A 20,035-nucleotide genomic window follows, 5' to 3' on the forward strand; every position below is an offset into this window, starting at 1 on the left:
TCACCGGGCACTTTGCGGTCCAGGACGGTGCTGCTGGTGCCACTTCTTGCCTTCTTCTCTGGATGTTGTCCTCCAGTGATCGACTCTGCCGCTTCTCCCAAAAACCTTGTCTTTTAAGCAAGTTCCCATTCACGGCATTAGGCTGTCAATCACCCAGCAGGGCGGCTGTCCTCCAGGTTAGCCAGCTGGCAAATTGGAACTGGTTTCACTCAGGCACACCTAGACACAAAGGACAGGGACGTTTCGGGACCCTCCCGCACTTTCTTCCTTTCCAGACACACTGGAGACTGGGCGGATTTAAGGGCTGAAGCCTCCCAAAGGCAAAACACAGGAAGGACTCAAACGCGATTCAAACAGAGTAAAAATCCCAGAAGAAACTAACTGATAAGAAATGGTGAAAAAAGAAGGGGCAATTTTGGGAAAATGGTCACCCTTGGGTGCTGTACTGCAGCTGAGGTGTCAGTCAGCCTGCAGATACATGGCACAAAGTATTAAAAATGAAACCACTGCCACCAGCCATTTAAGTGAGTTAGTGTAACAGAATGTTACATGAGGAATGGGTAAAAGGAGTTACTATATAACCCCCACATAGGTGGTGTGTGCTGGACCAACAAAGGAAAAGGTAAGTAAGACAGGGGTTATCTTACTATTCTTGGGAACAGTAGTTCACTCAAGAGAATGTAGTTAAACATTAAGAGAAGTCCAAGTTCTCCAGCATGGGGTCTGGCATGGATTCACATGCTCATGAATATTCCCTGTCGTCAGGCCGGGAATCCTCGGTATAGAAAAAAAAATCAGTATCAGTTTCGTTTCTGATCTGTCTTTCTTAGTAGTAACCAATCACTGATCTCTGGGTCATACTGCCCCCAGCCAATGACTGCCCTCTCCCTAAGCCCCGCCTCCGGCAGCCATCCTCAGATTATTACCGCACGTTCAAGTGTTGGGAGTCCTCGTGCTGTAGCTCTCGAGCTTTTGCTGCGTTTTTGCGCTTTTTCAGGAGATTTTTCTCATTTTTCGGTTAAATAGAGCCTCAAGCTCCACCGTTTGTACATCCGATCAACGGGGATACGTTTCGGAGTTTTTCTACGCCCCTCAAGGGTGAAGAATTCGTTGAGTTACGCTTTTGGAGGATTCCAGAAGTTCCGAGGCCTACCCCAGACATGGCCCAGGAGAAAGGAAGCTCGACGCCCGGGAAGCTGTTCAGGACCTGCCCTGGATGCCAGCTTCAGAATGTTTTCAAGGAGGACGAGCATTTGTTATGCCTCTACTGTCTCCATGAGGACAAGACGCACACTGAGAAGGACTGTGCGTTTTGTGGGAACATGTCGGAGCGGACCATGAAGGATCGCCACCTTCGTCTCGCCAACTGGCTGGAAGGGAAGAGCCCGTCATGCGAGAAGAAGAAAAAGAAGTCCGAGCGGTCTTCTAAATCCTATGAGGGCGCCCCGGCGACGGGGGCCCAACAAAAGGCTAAGCACCGCGAGTCCACGGGCACCGGGAGTGCCGAACGGTCAGGCTCCTTGGCTGCCAGGCAGGGCGCATCCTCCCCGGCACCATCAACCACGAGCCAACGCTCTGGCTCGGGTAAGAGGAAGTCCGGAGAGGCCCCGGTCGATCTTGAAGATTCCGGCAGAGGGGGAGCGGGGCTCGGACTCTCCCCCCAAGGTGAAGGCCCCAGGCGTCCAGAAGGTGGCGATGGCCTTAATTCACCCTGCTAAGACCTCGATTGAGGATGTCGCCGCGGCCCTGGCTCAGCCTGTGGAGGCTACACCAGTGGAGGAGCCCTCAGGAGCGAAGGGTTTAGATAGAGGCGCGCACCTATAGTAAGTAAGATTAGTAAAGAGATTCGAGGATTATGTTGTATAAACATTTAGGTGCGGGGGGGAAAACTGAGGTCATGGCACAAGACCCCGACAATAAACAGTAAACAGAAAGAGGATTCAACTTGGGAACCCTCCCGTCCCCTGCACACTTTCAAATGTTTGGATTAATCCAATACAGTTGTTTAAACTGCGTTATATGCATTGTACATACATTTGTTTCTAACACATATGGTCAGACACAGGAGTGTGAGATAAAAGAATATATATCTTTATAGTCAGGCTGTATTATTTTCAGCAAGAATTATAGTTCAGACAAAGATTATTTACAGTGCATAGAAACAGTATCAATAAATAAAGCTCAAATTGAAGAAAAATGGAGTCCAAATTGATTAGCGACGCGTTTCGAGGAAGTTCTCCTCTTCTTCATAAGGCCACACTTGGACTCTTAATGTAAAAGGAAAGCATAAATTCAGTAAAGAAAATTTTGTAAGCACAATGCATAGACTGTTCATGTCATATTAAATGTATACAGTTAAAAAATAAATGGCATTAATTGTATTTAGAACATTAATCTGTCCCTAAAAAATAGGGAATTGAAACAATGTAACATGTTCTAATATGCATTGTAATTCATGCAACATTATAAGATTAACTAGGTTGCCCCTGCTCGAGAGAGGGGCTGAAGGTCTAGTGAAGCATCTTTTCCTGCAAAATTAACTGTATAACGTCCATCATGCTGTAATTTAGTAGAGTACTACCTCTAATGGGATCTATCACGTGGATGGTGAAACATAAGCTAAAGAAAATTAAATATGTAGGTAAAACAACACACAGATAATTCTTAGGTTATATCAATCTAATATGGAAGAAATACAAAAATCGTTACCTCTGTGAGTAGAAAATGCCGGAAACAGAGAACCGGACGGAGCGGTGAAAATAGATAGACAGTCTTCGTACATCAGTTAGTTCCTTAAAACATGGCTAATTCCCAAAAAGATACCAGAAATCTAAAGAAAACAAAGCCTGATCAATGCCAAGCTCAATGTTCAAACGTAACAGTCATAGGTGTGAGATAAAAAAAATTTTGAGTAACATACCTAACCAAAATATGGAGGGCATTTTTTCCGTGCTATTTTTTTCCCTTTTAAGATCCGAGCGTTTCGTTCGATTCAAGACCCTTTGTCATTGCTAATTTCGACTCTATTTCACATGGTACACTATTTTTCTTAACTTTCCTCTCCCCGTTCTACGATGTGCGGACTAGTATTTGTAATGTCCGATTTACATCGCACAATAGGTTTCTGTACTGTATGAATTTTTTCCTTTTAATTTATTTAGTTACGCACCTTTACGCTTCCCGATTTAAGTTACTTCTTGTCATTGAATGCCTAGAGATCTACACCTTCATTACAATATAACCTCGTTCCAAGATGGCCGACCTTGAGGCCCATTTACTTCTTAGTCCTTTTTCTTTACCTATTACTTCAGTCCTCTATTTATCTCCATGGTCACATGTAGTCTCCATGGTTTGTGAACAACAAGCCACTCGGCTGAACAGACTCTGTTCAGGATTGCCCCCCTATGCTCCAGGTAAGCGTGAATGCATGTGCATTTATCTATCTAGGGACCAGGGAAATAGTTCCTTAGTCTCATGATTCTTTTTTTTCTGTTTTCCTTACACTTTCTTTAGTTGATACTCTAACTGACCTATTACTGCCGGATTCTTCAGCTGTTGACCGGCCACACAATCTTGACATCAGTTGCACATCAGCTTTGAGAATTGTGCCATTTGCACATTCTTACCACGGTAATTCTTTACATTTTTTGCCTTGATTAAACATCATATTATGTTTCCATTACTTCATATTAGATTGCTAGGTATATTATACTAATCAGGACTTCATTCCTGTTCAGTTTGGCTATTCGTATGACAGAATTCCCACATACTGAGGCACCTCTGTAGTGACGGCGGGAAACTTAAGTTCTACATCCTTATGTGGGCCGCTGTATTGATTATTTTCCGCCCTCCATATTTTGGTTAGGTATGTTACTCAAAATTTTTTTTATCTCACACCTATGACTGTTACGTTTGAACATTGAGCTTGGCATTGATCAGGCTTTGTTTTCTTTAGATTTCTGGTATCTTTTTGGGAATTAGCCATGTTTTAAGGAACTAACTGATGTACGAAGACTGTCTATCTATTTTCACCGCTCCGTCCGGTTCTCTGTTTCCGGCATTTTCTACTCACAGAGGTAACGATTTTTGTATTTCTTCCATATTAGATTGATATAACCTAAGAATTATCTGTGTGTTGTTTTACCTACATATTTAATTTTCTTTAGCTTATGTTTCACCATCCACGTGATAGATCCCATTAGAGGTAGTACTCTACTAAATTACAGCATGATGGACGTTATACAGTTAATTTTGCAGGAAAAGATGCTTCACTAGACCTTCAGCCCCTCTCTCGAGCAGGGGCAACCTAGTTAATCTTATAATGTTGCATGAATTACAATGCATATTAGAACATGTTACATTGTTTCAATTCCCTATTTTTTAGGGACAGATTAATGTTCTAAATACAATTAATGCCATTTATTTTTTAACTGTATACATTTAATATGACGAACAGTCTATGCATTGTGCTTACAAAATTTTCTTTACTGAATTTATGCTTTCCTTTTACATTAAGAGTCCAAGTGTGGCCTTATGAAGAAGAGGAGAACTTCCTCGAAACGCGTCGCTAATCAATTTGGACTCCATTTTTCTTCAATTTGAGCTTTATTTATTGATACTGTTTCTATGCACTGTAAATAATCTTTGTCTGAACTATAATTCTTGCTGAAAATAATACAGCCTGACTATAAAGATATATATTCTTTTATCTCACACTCCTGTGTCTGACCATATGTGTTAGAAACAAATGTATGTACAATGCATATAACGCAGTTTAAACAACTGTATTGGATTAATCCAAACATTTGAAAGTGTGCAGGGGACGGGAGGGTTCCCAAGTTGAATCCTCTTTCTGTTTACTGAGGAGCCCTCAGGACCCAGAGTCTCCCTGCCACCGCGGAGGGAGTCGTCTTTCAGGCCCATTGAGAAGTCCTCGTTGGAAAAGGTGGTGGGAGGGGCTGGTGGCCATCGTGGATACAGACACGACCTCTGAAGAAGAGCTCATCGAAGTCGTGGAAGAGGCCCAGCCCATCGGGAGGGATCCCGACGAGGGCGCCGACGAGAGCGACGGTGTCGCCGACAAGGCTCCTCAAGAGCCCTCACGCCTGTCGTTTCCGGCGCCGCAGGACACTTCGGCGGCCATTTTGTCAGCCCTTATGCTCGGAGATAAGGACAAGGTTGCCCCTTCCCCCGACGGAGGTACCTGAGCCAGACCCGACTGGGGAACCAGAGCCAGGACCTTCAGAGTCCACCGCATAAGAGGAGGAGGAGGCATCCTACGCCACCTCTGCGGCCTGCTCTGCCTTCCCCCCGGTCTACTACCCACGGGGATGATACAGGCACGGAAACGGCTACGACAGGTACAGATGACGACTGAGGCGACAACGGGACGTGTCTCCCATCGCCCCCTGCTCGGGCGTCCCCGCCCGACGAGATTGGATCCTTTCATGCCATGATTTCCAGGGCATCCAAGCTTTTCCAGCTCTGCCCAGAAGAAAAGAAGAAGGGTTCCTTTACCAACGGCGCGAGGCTAAAAGGAAGACGGTCCTCGCCGTACTGCTTCTTGATGACATCTGGGATGAGGGGCTCGCCCTCCTCAAGAACCCTGCCACGGCGCCGGCAAAGAGGGACCGGTACGAGAAGAAGTACCGGGTCCCCGACGCTGCCCCCTTGTGCCTTCGGGCACAACCTACCCCGGATTCGGTCGTCTCGGCGGCGGTAAAGAAGAAAGATGGGGGGGGCATCGGCCTCGACATCAACTTCCCCGCCGGACGGGGAGGGCAGGAAGTTGGACACGATGGGACGACGGATCATCTCATCCGCAGCGACGACTATCAAGGCGGCCAACGCCCTGGCTATCGTAGCCCGCTACGACAGGGAGTTGTGGTTCAAAATCGCCCCTCTGCTAGACTTCCTTCCGAACGCCAAAAGGGGCCCTTGAAATCCTACAGGAGGGGAAGATTGCTTCGGACCAAGCCATCACGGTGGCAACGGACATCGCCGACACCGGTTTCCGTCAGTTGGGCAACGGCGTTTGCTCGAGACGACGAGGGTGGCTCAAGGCCACGGATTACCGCCAGGACGTACAAACCAAGGTTTTGGACATGCCCTTCAACGGGAACAACCGGTTTGGGAAGGCGGTTGATGAGTCCCTTCAGGCCATCAAGACAGACACAGAGACTGCCCGGGCACTGGGAGTGCTCCAACAACGACGGCCGACCTTTCGAAGCTCCGGAGGCAGACAAGGTGCCTCCAAGGGATCCGGCAGTGGCTCCTCCACGTACCGCCAAGCGGCAAGATGTTCATCCCAGGAAGCCTACAGGGGACGCGGCAAGTCAGGTGGTGCCCGTCGTCGTCGACAGGGAGGTCAAGGAGGCAAGGCAGCCTCCAAACAAAATTGAACCCGACCGTGGGGTCGGGCCCCCGCCGAAGCACCCCGGTGGGTGGCCGGCTGGCAAGGTTCGTCAGCGTGTGGGAGTCCATCTCCGCCGACCGTTGGGTGCTGGATGCCCTGGCCCAAGGGCACGCCCTCGAGTTTCAGAAGAAGTGCCCTCGCGTTCCACCCGTGGCCAAGAAGGAAAATCACGTCCCTCAACTACTGTTTGGAAGTAAGGGCGATGCTCAAGAAGGGTGCCATCGAGCTCGTCCCAAAGAAGCTTCGGGGCTCTGGAGTTTACTCAAGGTCCTTCCTCATAAAAAAGAAGACGGGAGGAAGGCGCCCCATCCTGGACCTACGACGACTGAACAAGTACATCAAGGCACAGAAGTTCCGTATGGTCGCCCTCCAGCATGTGCTGGGACAGCTGGCGGAGGGCGATTTCCTGTCGTCGTTGGACTTGGAGGATGCGTACTTCCACATCCCCATTCTAAAAAGACACCGAAAGTTCCTCAGGTTCGTGGTCCAAGGGCAGCACTATCAGTTCAAGGCCCTCCCTTTCGGATTGAAGTTGGCACCAGGGTGTTCACAAAGTGCCTCGCACCGGTGGTGGCGCGGCTGCGCCTACAGGGGATCCACGTCTACCCCTACCTGGACGACTGGCTCATCCGGGCAAGGACAAGGGAGCTCGCCGTGGAGCACACTGCGAAGACCGTCCAGCTGCTCACGGACCTGGGATTCTCCATCAACTTTCCAAAATCCCCCCTGGTTCCGTCGCAAGTCGCCCTGTTTCTGGGAGCCAAGCTCGACACAGTGGCGCGGCTTGCCTCGCCGTCGGAGATAAGGACCAGGACCATTCTGGGCAAGGTGCAGCGTCTGCTGGCCACGGACATGGCCAGGGTAAGATCTATCAAATCCCTCCCCGGGATGATGTCCTCCTGCATTTATCTGGTGCACCTTTGCAGGCTTCGGATGCGACCCTTACAGGAGTTCCTCGACGCCCGCTGGGTCCTGTCGACGGGCAGCTTCGAGGACAGGATCCCTCTCAATGAGACGTTCCGTCAGGCGATCCGGTGGTGGGGTCCCCGGTCCCATCTGTCGGCGGGCACGGACTTTCAGACCCCTGCTCACCAGGTGACGGTGACGACAGACGCCTCCCTGGAAGGTTGGGGAGCGCACTCCGGAGATCTTCACGCGAGAGGCCTTTGGCTCCCGGAGGAGAAGTCTCTCCACATCAACATCTTGGAGCTCCGCGCTGTGGTCTGGGCCCTCAGGTCCTTTCTTCCATCCCTCAAGAGCAAGGTGGTGAGGATCTTCACCGACAACACCACCACGATGTTCTACATCCGGAAGCAGGGCGGAACCAGGTCCCCGGCCCTATCCAAGGAAGCCCAGGATCTGTGGCATTGGGCCGTCGCCCAAGGGATGTTTCTGGTGCCTCTTCATCTGGCAGGAATAAAAAACACTATCGCCGACTCACTCAGCAGGGAGCTGCGCTCATGCCACGAGTGGGAACTACCCCAGGATCAAGTGTATCGACTCTTCCGACGATGGGGCGAACCCCAAATCGATCTCTTTGCGACCGCGACGAATTCCAAGTGCCGGAGGTTCACCAGCAGGTTCCCCCAGCTGAGGAGCATGGGCGATGCTTTCTCGTTCCCATGGGACGGCCTATTTCTTTATGCGTTCCCTCCGCTGCCGTTGCTGCTCCGGCTCATCAACCAGCTCAAGAGGTCCCGGTGCAGGATGATCCTCGTCGCACTGGCGTGGCCGAGACAGATCTGGTTTCCGGACCGTCTGGACTTGTCAACGTCCCCACCAGTCAAGCTCCCGACGGACGCAGACCTTCTCTCCAGAGAAGGAGGCGCCATTCTTCACCACAACCCAGAGTCGCTGAACTTGCAGGCCTGGTTTCTGCAGCACTAGAGGTTGGAGTGTACGACATCCCGGCCGACTGCAGAGAGGTCCTTGCAAAGGCCAGGGCGTCCTCAACTCTCAAGTGCTACGGACATAAATGGAAGAGGTTCTCTGTCTGGTGCCGTGCACAGAAGATTAACCCTCTGCGGATTACGGCCCCTCAAGTACTGCCGTACCTACTGTCGCTGGCCAAAGCTGGACTGGCTCACGCCTCCATCAAAATACATCTGGCTGCAATCTCCCGATATACCAGGACGACGGGACGGGCGTCCTTGTGGTCTCATTGCCTGGTGAAATAATTCATGAAGGGACTATTCCGATCATTCTCGCCGGTGAAGGCTCCTGCCCCGGCGTGGGAGCTTAATGTGGTGCTGACCAGGCTCATGGGGGCCCCATTCAAGCCTATGCATTCGGCGCCTTTGAAGTTCCTGTCATGGAAGACAGCTTTCCTCGTGGCCATCACCTCCGCACGACGTGTGGGAGAGATCCAGGCCCTATCTTGCAAGCCTCCATACTTGACTTTTCATGACGCAAGGGTGGTGCTGAGGACACACCCATCCTTTATGCCCAAGGTGCCGTCGGACTTCCACCTCAACGAGCCCTTGGTGTTGCCAGTTTTCTTCCCGTCGCCGGCCGAGAGGACTTTGCACTTGCTGGATGTAGCTAGAGCGCTGAAGTTCTACGTGGACCGCACGAAGAGTTTTCGGAAGACATCACAGCTGTTTGTGAACTTTGGGACTGTGAATCAAGGGAAGGCTCTCTCGAAGACTTCCATTTCCAGATGGCTCTTCGGCTGCATCATGCACTGTCACCGGTTGGCAAACCGACCGCTGCCCGGCCGTCCGAGAGCCCATTCGACCAGAGCGATCGCTGGTACCACGGCGTTCCTGTCTGGTGTGCCCCTGCTGGACATCTGCAGGGCTGCGATGTGGAGGTCGATGCACACCTTCACAAGATTCTACTGCGTCGATCGGGACTCCAGGGAGGAGTCCAGGGTCGGCCAAGCAGTGCTGCGCTACCTGTTCGCCTGAAGGTGAGCCTGGTGAGGAGGTAAGAGTTGCTTAATGTTGGTTGTTGTATTGCTTAATGTTGAGCCTGTTGCCACCTCCCGTGGTTGTGCATGTGTGTACTGCTATGTATTCTCTTATTCATGAGCATGTGAATCCATGCCAGACCCCATGCTGGAGAAGGAACAAGTTACTTACCTGTAACTGTTGTTCTCCAGCATGGGTCTGGCATGGATTCACATGCAAACCCTCCCGCCTACCCCTCTGCGGCTCTTCACTTGGTCATACTGCCACTTTATGTGCTACCAAATCTGAGGATGGCTGCCGGAGGCGGGGCTTAGGGAGAGGGCAGTCATTGGCTGGGGGCAGTATGACCCAGAGATCAGTGATTGGTTACTACTAAGAAAGACAGATCAGAAACAAAACTGATACTGATTTTTATTTTTCTATACCGAGGATTCCCGGCCTGACGACGGGGAATATTCATGAGCATGTGAATCCATGCCAGACCCATGCTGGAGAACAAGTTACAGGTAAGTAACTTGTTCCGTACCTCTCAATGGCACTGCACAAACGGTTCTGTGTGCCACAATGCAACAAGCATATGCCTATGGAGTTTACCAGACTCCATAAAACAGTAAGAAACACAGAAAATCCTATTCAGAAAAACAAACGAGAGAGTGAGAAAAAAGTCCCACTCACTCGGGAGTTAATATTAAAAGGCCCTGAGTCCAGCAAAAGAGTTGGGTGTCTCTAAGGTCTAAGGTTAAAGGGAATTGGCTAAGAAATGAAAATTCTCCCTAACAAATCCTTGTTAAAAAAAAACATGCTTTCAGTGTAATGCTGCAGAAGAATGTGCTGATTTCTGACTCAACTGTGAACCAGTCGGTACATTTGGTCGGAACAAAGGACAATCCTTTGGCCAACACCGGCATTTGTTCTGAGGTTAATGTAATAGGGGACAAGTTAAACAATGGGAGAGTTAATTGGACATCCGCTGCCCCTATTTTGCCTGCTAGGTCATTGGTTCCTGTAGCCTCTGTAGAATCTGGGAGCCTGGAAGAACTGGGCACCCCAAAATCCTCATAGGGCCCCGTGCCCAAAAAAAGGTCTTGTTCTGCCTCCGTACTCTTCGTAAGCATAGTTGAAGAAATCTCTTGGGTCGTCGCCAGCTGAATCCGAGCTTGAGGTGTCGGAAAATGTGATCCATCTGCGTCTCGGAGTGTTCCTACCACTTTCGTTTGTCCTATTTTCAAAACCGCTGTCGGAACGGCATGGGCACAATGTTTCCAACTTAAATTCCTTGGTATCTCTTGCTAATTTCTTAATTTTGTTATGTAATGTTGTCTTCCACGAGGTTCTCCTTCCTAAACTCCACACCAGTGGTGTTTTTGAAAATCCCTGCTACAGTAACACTTGTAAACTATGCAAAACACACCTCCATGTACTCATAGCTGAGTGAATCATGCGCTTCCGCTAGTATCTGTGTTCATGTTGCATCCCATCACAGTAATTCATAGTAGTTTTACCCAAAAGATTTTGATATAGATCGATTTAGAATATGTTTTGGTGCTTTATATACCTGCTTTATTAACCATTAACTGGTTTTGGCAATGAAAAACAGTGCATTAATCTTAGCTTGTAGTTTTAAAAATAAAGGGTTTATGGTAGGAGATGTGGTCTACTGGGTAAACTGGAGACATTAAAGCAGGTCACCGAGCCACTAATACTGGCTTCTTCACTTGACCAACATGTGTGATTCAGGTCAAATCACTTTAACTCTTAGAGCCAAACATTCTTTAACTTGAAAAGGAAGTGGCTCAAAGATTCAATGGAAAACAACGGCTTCCGTGAAGAAAGAATGTGTTTTTGCCAGGAAAGCAAGATTATTGCATACTAACGATTGGGAGGGGCTAGTTTGTTCCTTGCAGCTGAATACTAACCAGATTGTCTATAAATGACAACAGAGTTGCAGTGTATATACCCTGTTTGACAGTTTACAAAATCCACAAATATTTTGTTACCAAGTCATCCCCCAACCCTCTATTGGCTAACTAATGCAAAGTGATTGAGTCCCCCTAGCTCTAAAATCCCATTGGATACATTCACAAAATACAAACCCTTTGACATGTGATTTTCTTCCATAGTCCGTTATGACGTACTCCACGTAATAAATTTATTTATTATTAAGACCATGTGACAGAAACCCATTCACCCAAATGGTGATTCTGCAATGCTTTCCATAAACACTTTAAGGCCTGGGGAGGGAGAGAAATTGCTAAGCATTCCTTTGAAGCAGCAGTAAAAATCCTTATCCTACCAGATGCTTCGGCATTCCATACCAATTTCCCTGCATTCCGTAATCCTATGACTGCCATCATAAGTGCTAAAGCCTTCGGCATACATTCTACTAATTTCCCTAAAAGCCCACAAACCACCAGCTCTCAATGTAACCCTCCATGTAACTGGACCTTTCTGGTCATCAAAAAACAAGCCTTCGTGCCCCCAGGGAATTTTCGCTTCGCATCTAAACACCCAATCTGGCCATACAAATCGAACAAATGGCTTTCTATTCCATTCTCGCCTTCAGCCCGTTTGCTGATGTTATCACAACTGCCCCTGTGCGCTTTGCTTCCTACCACCTTCCATGACCTAGGTCATCCAGCTCTCCAAACCAAGCAATCAAACATCCCTACGAATCCAGGGACTCTGCTGCCTACTAAGACCTCCAAGTAGGTAAAACCTGCATTCTGCGATGTCTCCATGTTCCCACAATGAGCCCACTATTTCCTAATGCCCTAAATGTGTCTGCATTGTTGAATTCCCACATTTTAGTTTCTCTTCAATGAACTCCTCTTGCATGCATAACGCTCCCCACTACATACTTCTCAGCGCTACAAATTTTACATTGGACAATACATTGTTTACATGCAACGGCTATTCATGTTGCTGCCTACTGCGACTCAAAAATGTGAGACACTGAGATCAACCAAGAAGTGATTGAACTCACTTTGCACTATAAAAATACAAACAAGCTGAATTATTTATCTAGCATATATATCCGATTTTACCTGTCATAGGATGACCACATTATGCAACTGCACTTGGCATATGATCATGGAACTTGGGGTTGTGCTTGGATCTGGACACTATAAATGGTGTCCTGAAGCTTTACCTGGTATGAGTTGGAACTACTTGGACATATGAAGGTGTGCTTAGCATATTTAGCATTACCTGGCATGTTGGGCAGTATTGGGCATATTATATTTGGCATGTGAGGCTTTACCTAGTAAGTTTAAGGTATCAGTAACTAAATTTAACATCCTGTACTGACATAAGAAAGCAGCGAGCCTAGCGTACGATTGTTCTTGAGACAGCATCATAGTTACTATATGATTGAAACCAAAAAAGTAGCTTTTCATCCACTTTAGTATTGTTATTGTATTCATAAGTGTAGTGTGCTACGTTTTACTTTTGCAATGCCACTTGCTATGAGGTTGCCAGGGCCAAAGGTCATATGACATCACTTCCTGTGAAATCCACACACTCAAAGATCATGTGATCTCAACTGGTGCGTGATGTCACTTCTGCTGCCGATGGGATTTTGGTGAATTGATGTCCCAGCACCCAGGGCACCGAACAACCCGACCAAGATTCTGACATCTCATGCCACTGCCAGAAGGAAGGGGCAACCACCAAGCAAAAAAAGTTCCCACGACAGGGGCAATGGCAGGAGGTGACCCAGGAATCCCCAATAACTGAGGTGATGTGGGGTAGCAGCAAGTCCCCTAGACTTTCAGGGCAGGGAGAATCCACACATTAACGTACTTGGGCCAGAAGGATTTTCCAGGAAGACAGCCCTGCAGACCAGAAAGATGTCCATTGAAGGGAAGCTAGACCATCCAGCTAGGCCAATTGGAGGAAGTTGAGGAAAGAGCCCAGCACGAGATTCCATCATCAGAGAAGGAACAGAAAGCAAGCACAAAAGGGCTAAGGTCTAGCAGCATGCCCACACCAGGGGTCCTCAGCAGCAGCTTGTCTTCAGCATCAGTCATTCTGGAGTTCAGATACAGAATCTGAGGAATGCACAGTCTCTCCCTCTGATAATACATTTACTCAGGAGTTGGCCTGAGCCAAGCCCTCCAATCATCTTGCAGATTAGCACACAGAGATTTGGCTGGCCATCCTTTTAGGCTGGCGTTACAAATCGCTAAACACGCTGGCCCACCGACAATGGATGTAGACTGCAAAGTCTACTGTTCTTACGCCACTCTACACTAGATTAATCTAAAACGAAGGGTATCTTTGTGATCTCAGGATGAGATTACTTTGCGAAAAATACAACTTCAGCTATCCCTCTTTGTCTACATAGACAACGCTATGGGCTAAAATGAAATCATTGTGGGCAGGGCTTAAAAAATGCACAGGTTACTCAATGGCTACCATATAGGTGCATTGGACTACTAATGCAGCAATAGTAGCTACGACCCTGGTGTAGCCAAAACTAACACTATCTGCCACCAGCCTAAACAACAACACACTTTCAGGGTGACAGTCACACTGCGGCCAGAATGCAGTGCTTAAACAGCTCCCTTACCCTACTAGCTATATGGGCTACTAAGGACAGCACACCAGAAAAATAATTGCAGTGCCCGGGGGACTTTTCTCTGACCATAAAAGAAAAGTCGGAAAAAGCAAGAAAGCCAACAAAAACATTGTGGGAGCCATTAACACCAAAATGAAATTTTGCCTAAACAACCCCCCCAGGAGTTAATGCTGTCACACATCCTCTGGTCCATCCTCAACTGCCATCTTTGAAAACCTCAGAGACACAGGTGTTTGCTGAAGTTCCTTCAAACATGGTATTCTGAGCCTGGAAAGCAGCGGCAGAACCTAAAAACTATGTTAAAGTAATACAAGCATATCATAACCTGTTTGTTGGTCATGAAGGATGCCCAGGTTTGTGTTGGCTTTACCTGTGCTTAGACAGACTGGGTTGCTATCAAACACACCCTGTTGAGAAGAACTGCTCTCTGAATTTCTAAAGTAGCGCCTACATGCTTTAGGGCTCATTCATCCAGAGGCCTGGCAGCTACCTTTGCAGAGGAGTGTCCCCGTAGACCTGTCGAGCAGCTATGGGGCATCAGTTCACGTGATAGCCAATCACTATTGCCTGAATTTCTTTTGTGGTCAGTGCTAGGTTTTTCAGAAACACTGCAACTTAACTGGCTAGACCCCTGTGTGAAAAGCTTTGCATGTCTGAGGCTTAGACTTGGGAGCTCTTGGGTTTCGTTTGAAGTACTGTTAACAGCAATTGAATGCTAGAAGGTGCACACAGATGTTTATAAATATACTTCGAATGGATTGTCTCCTCCAACGTATTCCACATCTTTGACATGTAATGTCAACAGCTGTGCACTTTGTAAACTTTTTCAGCAGAGGGCGTCCTGCGTCGATGATGTTGGGTCGATGTTCCTCGAAGGCCTCCGTCGAGGGTGACGTCATCAGATGTTATAAATAGGACGCACAGCGCCTGTAGCTTCAGTTCAATTTTTTCCTCAAACGTGTTGCTTCGTGAATCTCGGCGCGCCTCGTGTGCTATCATCATTGAGATGTCTTTTTCTTCGACCCCTCTGACTCCGTGGTCTGGTATCAAGACCTGCCGGGACTGCATGTCCAAAATGTCGATCACCGACCCACTTCGCATTTGTTTGTGGTGCTTGGGTGAGTTGCACAAAACCGACGACTGTTCGAAATGCCAGTTGCTGACTGCCAAGGCCTTGCGGGAGTGGAAGGGGAAGCTCCAGGTAGGTAGGGGCTCTAAGCCTAGTAAGTCCTGAAAATCTAAATCGTCTAAGAGGGCTTCCACTGACGACTCTCCGCGTTGGGAGGTGGCCCGGGGGGGTCTCAGTCCCGGAGTGGCTCTCGCCATTCTTCTTCCTTGTCCCGGCACTCTAGGAAGTGCCTTCACCGGTCGTCTTCCCCGTCCTCCTCGAAAGATGGTGCTTCGCGGAAAGTGGCATGTTCGCCGAAGTCCTCGAGTTGGGAGGAATGGGCTCCCTTTAAGGAGCAGATGTTAGCGATATTTCAATCGCAGGGCATGGTTCCGGTCGCGCCTTCTAACGAAGCCGGCAAGGAACGGTCTCGTACCGCGGCTCGCACACCTTCGGTTTCAGGTCCGCAACGCGACTTGCACCGGGAACCTTCAAGGTCCCGTCCGGACAAGGTTCCGGGCAGTCGCAAGAGACGTGCCTCCAGGTCTCGGCCCTTGTCTCCAGCGAGACCGCTGCAACCTGATATGGGCTTGACGCCGGCGTCGAGTAAGTTGGCACCGTGTCACTCCGACTCTGACGTCAACGCTTTGCCATCGACCCCGAAGCCTTCGGTGCTCACGACACCGAGGTTGTCGATGCTCTCGACGTCGTAGCCTTCGTGCCCTTGACGCCTTTGAGTATTTTTACCTGCAATTTGCCATTGGAGTACCCGGATATCGTGGATCCTCCTAGGAAGGCTCCTCTTCTGTCCCCAGGCCAGGGTTTCAACTCCCTCTGGTTGACATTTATGAAGAGGAAGAAAGTTCTGATTTTGAGGACCCTGGTGAACTTGATGTGGTTCCATTTTTTTCTGGTGACAGTCAATTGGAGGAGTTGAGGCAAACCTTCCATGATGCCAGTGGGCTGGAAACTTCTTCGTAAGTGGAATTTGGTAGGCCTGAGCCTGGGCCTCATGCTGAGTCTTCATACAGGAGGTTCATGGATAGAGTATCAGAGTATCTGGCCTGGTCCATTCCTCCTGAAGACTTTGTACAGGATGATCTAGCGGACATCTTAGATTAAGGTCCATCTTCTGACCTGGTGTTACTGTTTCATCTCACCTTACAGAAAAGGGTGGCAGCTGCTTGGCAGTCCCAGGGAATCTCTTCCAGCTGTTAATATCATTGACAAAGAAGTACCCCCCTTCCCTTAGCGACCCCAGCTATTTATCCACTCAGCCCACTCCAGAGAGTTTGGTGATACATTCGGCTATGGCCACCTGGAGGCAGGCAGCGTACCCTACCATCCCTCCTGATAGGGACAAGTGCTTCCATGGTTGGGCTCAGAAGGTATTTTCTGCAGGGAGCATGGCATTGAAATCGGCCAACTCCACTTGTGCCTTGGCAAGGTTCTCACACACTCTATGGAACTGTTTCTTAAGTGGCTGAGCATATTCCTGATGTGGAAGAAAGGGATGGGTTCCTTGCTCTCGTGCAAGACGGCAATGATGCCATGTGTGGAACCCTTCAGTCTGGTTTGGATACGGCCGACAGAGTTAGCCGACCCATGGCTGCGAGCACAGTTATACGCAGATTTGTGTGATTGCAGAAGTCGGGTTTTGCTCCGGATGTGCAGGCCGGTCTTCTGAACATTCCCCTTTGATGGCACACATTTCTTTGGCAGCAAGGCTGACGAGTCTTGAGAGGTTTCAAACCTTGAAAGCTGCGGCTAAATCTTTAAGCGCAGCTGTGCGTCAACCTCTGCCTTTTCGTCCTAGGGGACCGCAATGGAGGGGAGGTTCTTTTTGTTACTACTCCTCCTTTGGTAGAACGAGAGGGGCCGCCAGTCAAAGAGGCCAGCGAAAAAGTACCCGTGGTGGTTGGGAAATCGTGGTGCCAAAGCCGCTCGGGCAGCTGCCTCTTTGCCCTCAGGCCCTGCCGCAGCTGCTTCCTTACGGTCATGAGGCCATGGCCCATGGTTCGCCGGTTGGGCGCAGCATCTCGAAGAATGGTGGGCCATTACTTCAGATGTGTGGGTTCTGGATACCATAACCCACGGCTACTGCCTTCCCTTCCTTCAGCGGCCTCACGACAATCCACCGGTGAAACTCTCTTTGAAGCTTCCGGATCCGCTCCTTGCACAGGAAATGTTAACCCTGCTGGAGAAAGGCGCTATAGAACTGGTACCTGTAGTGGAGAGGAACAAGGGATGGTATTCAGCTTATTATTTGATTCTGAAGAAAGACAGGGGATTGAGACCCATTATGGACTTGCGTTGGTTGAACAAACTTCTCAGGAAGGACAAGTTCAAGATGGTTACTCTTTCTCAAGTCCTCCAGGCCCTTCAGCATCAGGATTGGTTGGTGTCTCTGGACCTACAGGATACTTATTTTCATGTGTCGATTCATCCCAAGCACAGAAAGTACCTGAGGTTTGCCGCTGGTGACTTGCACTTTCAGTTTCGGGTCCTGCCGTTCGGATTGACCTCCGCCCGAGGGTCTTCTCCAGGCTAATGGTGATGGTGGCAGCGTACCTCAGGCGAGGGGGGGATTCATGTCTACCCCTACCTGGACGACTGGCTGATCCAGACGCGCTCTCCCGAGCAGGCGTTGGATCATCTCGGTCTCACCTGCCGCACCCTCCACAGGCTGGGCTTCTCCCTGAATTTCAAGAAGTCGCATCTGACACCATCCCAACGGCTCCACTACGTCCTTGGGGAAGTGCTCGCCTTGTGGACAAGTTTCAACATGCCCAGGGTCTCCCGGCTTTTGAATTCTTAAGGTTGCTCGGCCTCATGGGATCCTGCATTTTTCTGGTGCCAGAGCCCAGGCTGCAGATGAGATCCCTGCAATGGGTCCTTAAGATGCTTTGGTCGTAGTTCTCAGGCAAGATGTCGGATCCCGTTCAGATTCCACTCTCGGGCTCCCAGGATCTTCTGTGGTGGGCCAACGAAGGGAACCTGGTGAGGGGGAGCTGTTTTGGCAACCGTGGCCGGAGTTGACTATAGTGCCTGATGGCTCCCTCACAGGATGGGGTGTTCATGCCAACGACTTGACCACCAACGGTCATTGGTCTCTGTCAGAGTCCAAGCTCCATATCAACCTGTTAGAGCTGAGGGCCATCAGGCTAGCCCTGAAGGCTTTTTTGCCGTTGGTATGGGGCAAGAGTGTCCTGATCATGACTGACAACACAGTGGCCATGCATTACCTCAACAAAAAATGGGGGGTAGGTAGGGTCACTCCCGTCGTGCAGAGGCAATGCAGCTCTGGTTCTGGGACATCCAGCAGGGAATTTCGATCTCAGTAGTTCATCTGGCTGGAGACGACAATGCGGCGGCGGACACTCTGAGCAGGCAGAGCACAATCTCTCACGAGTGGGAGTTGGCTCAGGAAGTCCTTCAGGAGATCTTTGCCCTTTGGGGAACCCCGCAAGTGGATCTCGTTGCCACCAGTGTCAACTGGAAGTGCGAGAAATTCTGCTCAAGGGAATTTCCTCCAAGAGGAGCCTTGGGAGACGCGTTCGTAGTGGATTGGTCATTCCCACTGCTGTACGCGTTTCCTCCAGTCCCCATCATTCCTCAAGTGATGCAGAGATTAGAGGTTCGGTGCCCACATGATCCTCATTGCTCCGGATTGGGCCAGGAGAGCATGGTATCCGGACCTTCTAGAGATGTCCATCTGTCCTCCATGCCGTCTTCCCTACGAGATGATCTGCTTTTGTGCGCTGAGGGGGTGGGTCTGTCGTCCGGTTCCCCATCCAGAGGTCAAGACTCAACCTTCATGCTTGGTATCTGAAAGGTTGAGGTATAAGGATTGGGACCTCCCGGATGACGTAATGGAGGTTTTGCTTTTGGCCAGGCTGCCTGCAACAAAATCCCTGTACCGTTGCTGTTGGTGTAAATTCTGCGACAGGTGCAGAGGTCACAATGTGGATCCTTTTCAGTGCTCCATTCCTATGGTTTTGTCTTTTTTGCTTTCTTTGTCCCACATCGGCATTCAAGTTGGTACCATTAAGGGTTATCTGGCGGCACTCTTATCTTTAAGCGCTCGTCTGAAGAATGTTCTTACTTTAAGATTCCTTTGATTTCTCAATTTCTTAAAGGACTGACTAATGTGTTCCCGACATGCCCATTCCAGGTGCCGGTTTGGAATTTGAATTTGCTTTTGAAATGTCTCATGATTGCTCAGTTTGAACCTTTGCACTCTTGTCCTTTGAAACTGTTGTCTTTCAAGACTGTGTTCTTGGTTGCGGTTACTTCCGCTCGCAGAGTGAGTGAATTGCAGGCACTGTCCTCTAAGCCACCCTTTACTGTGTTCCACAAGGACAGGGTAGTACTTAGGGTACGTCCGTGCTTTCTACCTAAGGTACTTTCTGAATTTCATTTGAGTCAAAGTGGTTCTCCCATCTTTCTATCCGCCGCCTCATCCTGGTAAGGAAGAGGAGCGACTCCATCAGTTGTATCCTAGGAGAGCTCTGAGCTTTTACATTGCTAGGATGTCCAGGGTCAGAGTGGACGATCAACTCTCTGTAGGATATGCTGGACACCGATTGGTCAAGGCTGTTACCAAACAGACCTTGTCCAGGTGGATTATCCTCACTATTACGGAGTGTTAGTGATGGCGGGTAAGGACCCTCCTGAAGGGTTGAGAGCTCATTTCACTAGGGGCGTGGCTGCTTCCAACGCCCTCCAGCGGGGTGTTCGTATTAGGAATATTTGTGATGCCGCTACATGGGCTTCGCTTCACACCTTTGTTAAGCGTTATTCCCCGGATACAATCCATGGTCAGGATATGGCCTTTGGTAATGCAGTTCTTTATTCTGCAATCTGATTGAGTACTCTAAATTCTTTTGCCTCCTCCATTTACTGGAACTGCTTTGGGAGTCTGTCAAAGATGTGGAATAAGTTGGAGGACACAATCCATTTGAAGAACAAGTTACTTATCAACTGGTAACCTTCTTTCGACTGGATGTTCCTCCAACGTA

At 49.1% G+C, this 20,035-nt stretch overlaps 1 protein-coding gene across 1 annotated transcript in view; it reads left to right on the top strand.

Annotated features, from left to right (window-relative positions):
• MEGF8 (multiple EGF like domains 8) overlaps nucleotides 1-20,035 on the top strand; it is a 1,665,761-nt gene that overhangs the window by 245,873 nt on the left and 1,399,853 nt on the right. The gene's annotated exons all lie outside the window — the stretch shown is intronic.

This window comes from Ambystoma mexicanum, chromosome 1q (genome assembly GCF_040938575.1).
Source record: "Ambystoma mexicanum isolate Mex_15411 chromosome 1q, UKY_AmexF1_1, whole genome shotgun sequence".
NCBI lineage: Eukaryota > Metazoa > Chordata > Amphibia > Caudata > Ambystomatidae > Ambystoma > Ambystoma mexicanum.